Consider the following 8,481-nt stretch of genomic DNA (forward strand, 5'->3'; position numbering starts at 1 on the left):
TCTGCTGTGTATCTATAACAGATACACACAGTACTGTGTGTATCTGCTACAGATACACAGCAGATACACACAACATGTGTATCTGCCCTGTATGATATCTGGAGCAGATACACACAATACTGTGTGAATCTGCTGTAGATACACAACAGACACACATGTTGTGTGTATCTGCTGTGTATCTACAGTAGATACACACAATACTGTATGTATATCTATTGTGTATCTGCAGCAGATACACATGTTGTGTGTATCTACAGCAGATACACACAATACTGTGTGTATATCTGCAGCTGCTGCAGATACACAGATAGTCTCTCTGCAGCAGATACACACAATACTGTGTGTATATCTGCAGCTGCTGCAGATACACAGATAGTCTCTGAAGCGTAGCAGCATGTCGTCATATAGTCTCACTGTTGAATTAATACGTAAGAGAGAGAACTGTAAACATATAATTGGAGTAAATTCATAATAGCTTAAACTTTTTGTTCCAATCCTCTAGTTAAGACATTAACTTCCTCTTGGACCTAATTTCGAAACCATAAAAAAACTTATATAGCCTTTGATTGATGCGGCATATTTAGAGAAGTGCAATGGATTTAGACACTAATACATAATTCATGTAGTGGAAACAATATAGTCAACAGGACGTTCAATAGGTCAGGTTAGTAGTGAATCCAGAATTTTTTCCTAATGATGCGTGTATATGTTGGTGGCATCCTAAGTAGTAAATATAAGTTAAAAAACAATTTAATGGTGTCATGTGATATTACTGAACACTAAATAGCAGAAAATTAAATCTAAAAGCAGAAAATTAAGAAATTATTACCCTTGCCCATGTGCTATAAACACTTGGATCAAGTGTTATTGTTTTTGTTTCTTCATCCCAACCGGCGCCACTGATTTCATGACATTTTTGCATATCTAGATAACGATTCCGAAGAGTTCTATAGTGGTTTCCCACATTGTACTTGGTAAATAACTAATGGAATTTTTCAGTACATGCTTTAGCCGCATTATTGAATGCCCTAGACCGCATACTCTTGTCACACTGTCCACCATTCCTAGCTTCATTGGCCAAGAAAGGAATGAGGAAATCATCAAGCTCATCATCCCACATGATGTTTCCAGCTTTCTTCACTTTCACAGTTTGATTAAGTTTTTTTGAAGGTGACGAAACTTCCTCATCTTGTTCACGAGCTACCCTCTTAGACCCGCCACTAGCTTCCGACGAGGGGATTTCAAATGATAATGATCTTGGCGTTTCACTCATGGGTGAACTTTGTGTTCTCATTTGTGGCATTGGTGTACCATTTAAAAATTGCATCCATGGTCCACAAGCATATGGAGGAGGCATCATACCTGACATAAGATTTTGGAAAGAACCATATCCAGATGTTGGAGTTTGGAAAGACCCAAATGAGAATGGAATTTGGGGCATTCTTCCTATAGGGCTATTATCATGCAGTGATGTATTTGAATTTCTACACTCTTGACTCACTTGATTATCTTTATTTTGAGAATAAAATTTCGGACGAAATGAGCCATTTTGATTCTCCATCCCTGCTTGCAAAAACATTGTCAAAAGAAAAAACAATTATCATCAAGTATTACAAATAGAAAAAATATATATTTTTTAAAACGATCAAATCAAATCATCTCACTAAACTCCAGCAACAGTTAACCAAAAATTGACTCGCCTTCTATTACTATCCAAAGTTCTTCAACAAAGCAAACCAAATCATCTCACTGAACTTCTCTATAGAAACAAATACAAACAAATTGATCTCGCAAATCCTACAAATCACAAGTTTAAATTCTACATAAAGCAACACAACATACCACATTGCATACATGTTGAAATGTTCAAATCCTACAAATCATAACAAAGTTTAAATTGCATAACATAGCACATTACAAACATTACATATAAATCTCAAAAAGGTGTCTCATACGTGACTCCTTTACGATGTCGATTACAATATTCAATCCACATTTCATATGCAAATTGATCTCGCCGTGACTTCCACTCTTCCCGCGTATCAAGTTGTTCTCGTTGAGTCATTTGTTGTGTAAAATCAATAATGGGTGCATCTTCATTCAAGATATCTCCATCCTCCTCATTTACATGCATAAACTCATTCAAGAACTTATCATTCGGATCAATAATAGCAATATAATTATGTAAAATAGTACATGTAATTATGATGTTTACTTAACTTGGGAAAGGATGATGAGGTTTGGTAAAAAGAATCTTGAATCGACTTTTCAAGATTCCAAATGTGCATTCTATCTTACTACAAAGTGATGAATGTCGAAGATTAAATAACTCTCGACGATTGTTAGGAACTCTTCCACTATGTTCTTTCAAGTGATATCGTACACCACGATAAGGAGCAATAAATCCCGGCATGGTTGGGTATCCAACAAATAATATTTCACTACAATATTGATGAAGTGCATTATTATATTACATATAACCTAATAATATATTGACTAATTTATCATCTTAATCAAATTTTTGTTTATGTCTTACTTCCGTAGACCCTCAAACCATTTGGTGGGGGCAAGATAGTGCATCCTTAAGAATTGTGAAGTCATTTGCAGCTCCCTCCCAACCAGCCATCAATATGTGAATCGTTTATGTAATGACCATAATTTTTCGATACTGAATTAAATAATTTTCCTAGTATTAAAATATTAAATCTTATTTTTTAAAGAGAATATTATATTTTAACCATTTCCTAGAGTTTTAATGATTTTAAAAAATCAAGTTTTATATTTATTTGACTAATTATAAATTAAATTATTTTTAATTGAATTTTTGTAAAACTTTAATAATTTTGTGATGCATTTTCGTTTTAAATAATTATAATAATTAAATATTATATTACTCCCATCACCCTACACTGCGTACACACACCTCCCACTTCCTAAAGCAACTATCCCCACTTACACCACGTCATCTGTCCCCAACTCCATCATTAAAATAATTCCTTAGCCTTCTCTCTCTCCATCTCTCACTTCATCTCTCTCCCTCAACCTTCTCTCTCTCCATCTCTCACTTCATCTCTCTCTCTCTCTCTCTCTCTCTCTCTCTCTCTCTCTCGTTAACTCCCTGAACCCAATCCCACTGCCGCGCCCTCAGTCCTCAACTCACCCCGGCCGATCTCACGCTATCGTCTCTCTCCCTCAACACCGCCACCCAAGCTCCCCCACCGAGCTCTTCACCTCCTGTAAACTCCACCCGCCACCAGATCCAAACCTCCTGCTTGACCTTTGAGCACGCCGCTGTCTCGCCGCTTGCCGAGTTTGCCACGGTAGCCGCATCCATCTGCAGCCACCTCACCAGCCGATAACCCTTAAGCCTCTCCCGCGCACCTGTCCGCGTTGCGCCGCTGCCCTGCACCCCACCCAGCTCACCGTCGTTTGCCCCGCCAGTCCGTCAGCCGGTCGTCTCCGAGGCTCGACCCATCACCGCCGCTCGACCCGCCGCCTCCAGCAGCCGCAGTACGACGTCATTCGACATAACTCATAGGCTAAGATTCTCTTTCTGATTTCCTTACAAGTTCCTCTGTTTATTTATGTTGTGTAAATATCATTTCTCTTCAACTTGATATTCATCAACTGCCATTGATTAGGAGTGATTTGAATTACTTAGACTAATGAGACTTTGAATTGGGGATGATATACAGTCTTGTCGGATGATAAAGTGTGAATTGTATTATATTAGTATATGAAGAAGTGATGGGTGTATAAGTATTGCATAATGATAAAATATGTAGATATAATAATATGTATTAGATATGATGATGAGTGTGTAGGTGTAAGAAATTATCAGCAAGATCCCTCTTACCATTATCTTCTTTTAATTTATTTTTACTGTATGAATTATTTTGTATATGTACAGTTTAGTTCGTGCTAATTTAATATAATATGTGCAGTTAACGGTTACATTTTCGGTGAATATTCTATAGTAAAAAAATTAATTGTGGTGATTGGATAGGTCAGAATTGATTATGATTAATTTCGGGATGTATGTAAGCCAAAATGTATTTTTAGTATTTATTATGATGATGAAAATATTTTTCTAAAGGAACATATTTAGTGAAAATAATTTATTTTGAGTAAAAAGTATTTTTGAATAATTGTTATGATTAAAAGAATTTTATTTTGAGAAAAAGAATATTTATTTATCATAGTATGACTGATTGCCGTAGAGTGCAACATATCATGTGCAAAACGACATCGGTTTCTAGTTTCCTTCCTACCGTATTATTATTCTAGAAAATATGTAAGTACGGATATTTTGTATGAGGAGTTTGGATATTCCAGTAGTGATGAAATCCTTTTTGTATGTATTCATGTTGTAGTAATTATTTATGCATTTCATGTTTATTATAGCTCTTATTTCTGCTTCATATACCTACTTAATCATATTTAATATGCCATACTGTATTCATGATCTGTAGATGTGTTGAGAACCTTAGTAGTTCGTGACTTAGTGACCTCGTGCGTCATGAACAGACCTAGTAACATGTGTGAGTGTGTTGCATGGTTTAGGTGGTAAACCCGAGTTTCTAATGAGGATTATGGTTAACTTAGAAAAACGAGAAGAGTTGGGATGGGGAAGTTAGTGTTCATGTGATCGGATAAGACTGTTGATGTATCTTCCAGACTCGTGCCAGTGAATTCGTGTAGTCACCGGGGTTGGTTTGTTGGGCTAAAGTGAATTCATGTAGTCACTTTAGTCAGTGAATTTGTGTAGTCACCCGAGTTCTGCTTGACTTCGGACTAGGCCGAAATCGGATTGCGTGTAGTCCTCTGACCGATTCGTGTAGCGATATTAGATGCACGTAGGGGATTTGTGAACAGTCAGTTATCCGATGACAGGAGCGTTGACTCTATGTGAGATGTGGACCACTGAGTTTTAGGTTGGTTAGTATTCGACCCAATTACTGTATTCACATAGCTGTATGTTACTATTAGATTTCAGTTGTATGTATCTTCGTCTTTCCTGTTAGTATCATTATTATTATAGCATGAGTCATTAGACCGTTTTATTTGTTCACGTGAGATCTTGTCGCGTGCTATACATGCTGACGTACACTTGTTTTCTTTGGTGTGTGTCAGACTTAGGAGACGAACAGGTTCAGTTCGATGATGCGGCCGAGCCAGTGTATGCCCAGCCAGAATGTCCTTTCGATAGAGTGGAAGAACAAACTGAAGCCTAGATGTGGTTTTCTTTTTGTAGTAACTGATAGAACACTCTTATAGTATTTTTCTTTAGTTGGTGACAAATTTGGTTATTTTGTTAGTATTTCCTTTTATTATGGACTATGTATTTCTTATTTTCTAGTTAGACTGTTGTTGTAGTAAGGGTATGTTAAACCCATATTTTATGTCTGGGATGATCTATTGATGATATGTTTATTTTTTACTCCGGGTTGTCATTATATTCTTACTATTGTGATCGGGGACTTGTGACTGAGATTTATATATTTAACGATTAGCATATTGGATTGAGAAGAAAAGAAAAAAAAATGATAGTATATATATTTCTTCTCAATCTAATATGTCGCGGGCTTGTTCACGTTCCGATTCCTCGGTATTTTAGGAAGCGAGGCGTGATAGGTTTTAGTGGTGGCCCATGCAGGTCTCGATCCTGAGTTCTCACTAGTAAGAATGTATTGGACAAGTCAAATACATATTATTTTTCATTCGTAAGACTACAATTAAGTTCTTATACTATTATCTTAATAACTATGTTTTAGTTCCTATTTTCCAAATATATTGTTTGATTTTAAACTTAGTTTTCCTTTTGATCCTTATTTCCTTCAGAACCATGGTGGGTACTCATAGTAATGGTAACCCATCCAGTAGCAGTGGTCAGATGCCTGAAGCAGATCCGCAGTAGCTTTTAGCGATGATTCAGGGGCTGGTGATGAACCAGCAGTTCTTAGCTGGGCATTTGTAGCAGAAGCCTCAGCACCAGCATCCCCCTCACTCGGAGCCTGGTGTTAGAGAGTTCCGGTATATGCGGTCTCCTTCTTTCTCTGGTGCCGAGGGACCTTTAGCAGCAGAAGAGTTTCTTAAGGTCATGGAGACTATCCTTACGGTGACTTGTATTCCCCCTGCAGAGTGGGTAGATCTCATAGATGTTCAGCTCACAGATACAGCTAGAATCTGGTGGGCTGCTGAGAAGACACACCTAGAGAGGCTGATTCTGTGGGAGACGTTCACGGATCGCTTCAACAGGAAGTACTTCCCTCAGTCGGCTCAAGACGAGCTTTTTTCCGTAAGTTTGTTAAACTCAAGCAAGGAGGTCGATCCGTTGACGAGTACGAGGCCGAGTTTTCTTCTTTGAGCCAATATGCTTCCCACTTGGTTACAGATCCCACTATCAGGAGGCACCAATTCTAGAAAGGTTTGGACAAGTATATCAGATTAGCTTTGGTTGGTAGGGCTCTCGTGACTCACGACGCTGTATTGGATGCAGCACATGAGATTGAGAGCGTGCAGAAGGAACCAGAAGATTCACACTTGATTCAGAGCAGGACACCAGCAGCTCCGACCCGGAATGTCGAGCGTCCCCCTCCGAGACAGCAACAGCAGAACCCGCAGAGGCAGCAGCATTCTCAGCGTCAGCCATTTCATCAGGCTCATCCTTATCAGCGTCCTCATTCTCAGCGTCAGCCATTTCATCAGGCTCATCCTTATCAGCGTCCTGGAGTGCAGTCTCAGAACCAGTCTTTAGTGAGGTGTTCCTATTGTAGCTACCCTGGTCATACTCAACAGAATTGCCCTGGGCGTCTTCATCTATGCTTTAGCTGTGGGTCCCCCGGTCATATCAGCCGAGATTGTCCTCAGAAACAGCAGGCCTGTTTGCCCCCACCTCCAGTTCGGGCAGCTCTCCCAGCTCCACCTCAACCAGTCCCGGCAGCACAACCTCAGTACAGATCCTATCCTCGAGTAGGGCCTCTTCCTCCATAGCAGCAGCTTTATCCGGAAGCACACATGCAACAACCTCAGCGACAGATGTTCATGATGTCAGCCGTAGAAGCTGAGGCGAACGATCAAGTTATCACTGGTAAGAATTGTTTATCTTAGTCTTAATTGCATATGAATTTTCTTATTACATAATGATACTATGATTGGATTGTTAAGAATACTAAGTTAGTTATATTTACATCCTCCTATAATAGGTAAGGTTCTTGTTTCTTCCGTTCCTGCTTTATCACTCTTTGATTCTGGAGCCTCCCATTGTTTCTTGTCTCGTCGATTTGCGAGTACCCACTCTCTTCCTATAGCTTCTTTGACTACGGGCTGGAATATCAACACGGGCAGTGGTGTCTTAGTAGCATCTAGTGGTTATGAAGCATGCCTTGTAGTCATATGCGGGAGGGAACTCTTCGTAGACTTTCTGGTGATTGATTTGCCAAGCTTCGATGCAGTATTTGGGATGGATTGGTTGGGGTCGTTCTTTGCCACCATTGATTGTCGCCGTCGGAGCGTAGTGTTTGAGATACCGGATCACCCGAGGTTTGAGTTCCTTAGTGGCAGCACATCGGCCGGACCTGTGGAGTTCAGAGCTAGACCGAAGAAGGTGACATTAGCTACAATGCAAGTGGAATCCGAGAAGCCAATTATAGTTCGGGAATTTGAAGATGTGTTTCCCGATGATATTTACGGATTTCCACCGGATCGGGCAATTGAGTTTTCCATAGATTTGAAGCCTGGAGTTGCTCCGATTTCCAAGACTCCTTATCGTATGCCCCGACTGAGTTGGCCGAGCTTCGGACTCAGTTGGATGATCTTTTGCAGAGAGGCTTGATACGACCCAATGTATCAGCCTGGGGAGCACCTGTGTTGCTTATAGGGAAGAAGGATGGATCCAAGCGGATGTGCATTGACTACGGGGAGTTGAATGCGGTGACAGTGAAGAATAAGTATCCACTTCCCTGTATCGATGATATTTTCGATCAGTTAGGGGGGTCAATAGTATTTTATAAGCTAGACTTGCGGAGCGGGTATCGCCAGGTGAAGGTTAGGGATTCTGATGTCCCCAAGACTGCGTTCCGGACGAGATATGGACATTATGAATTCTTAGTGATGCCGTTTGGTGTGACTAATGCACTGACAACATTCATGAACCTGATGAATTTGGTATTCTATGATGTATTGGATAAGTTTGTGGAGGTCTTTATTGATGACATATTGGTGTACTCTAAGAGTGAAGCAGAGCATGCAGAGCATTTACGTTACGTATTGAAGACCTTGAGAGAGCATCGGCTATTTGCCAAGTATAGTAAGTGCCAGTTCTGACTAGATCGTATAGCGTTTCTGGGACACGTGGTGTCAGGAGACGGCATATCAGTGGATCCGGAGAAGGTATCAGTAGTGAAGGATTGGCCTACCCCTAAGTCGGTGTCAGACATTAAGAGCTTTCTGGGATTAGCTGGTTACTACCGTCGATTCATC

This window comes from Asparagus officinalis, chromosome 7, assembly GCF_001876935.1.
Source record: "Asparagus officinalis chromosome 7, Aspof.V1, whole genome shotgun sequence".
Classification (NCBI taxonomy): Eukaryota; Viridiplantae; Streptophyta; class Magnoliopsida; order Asparagales; family Asparagaceae; genus Asparagus; species Asparagus officinalis.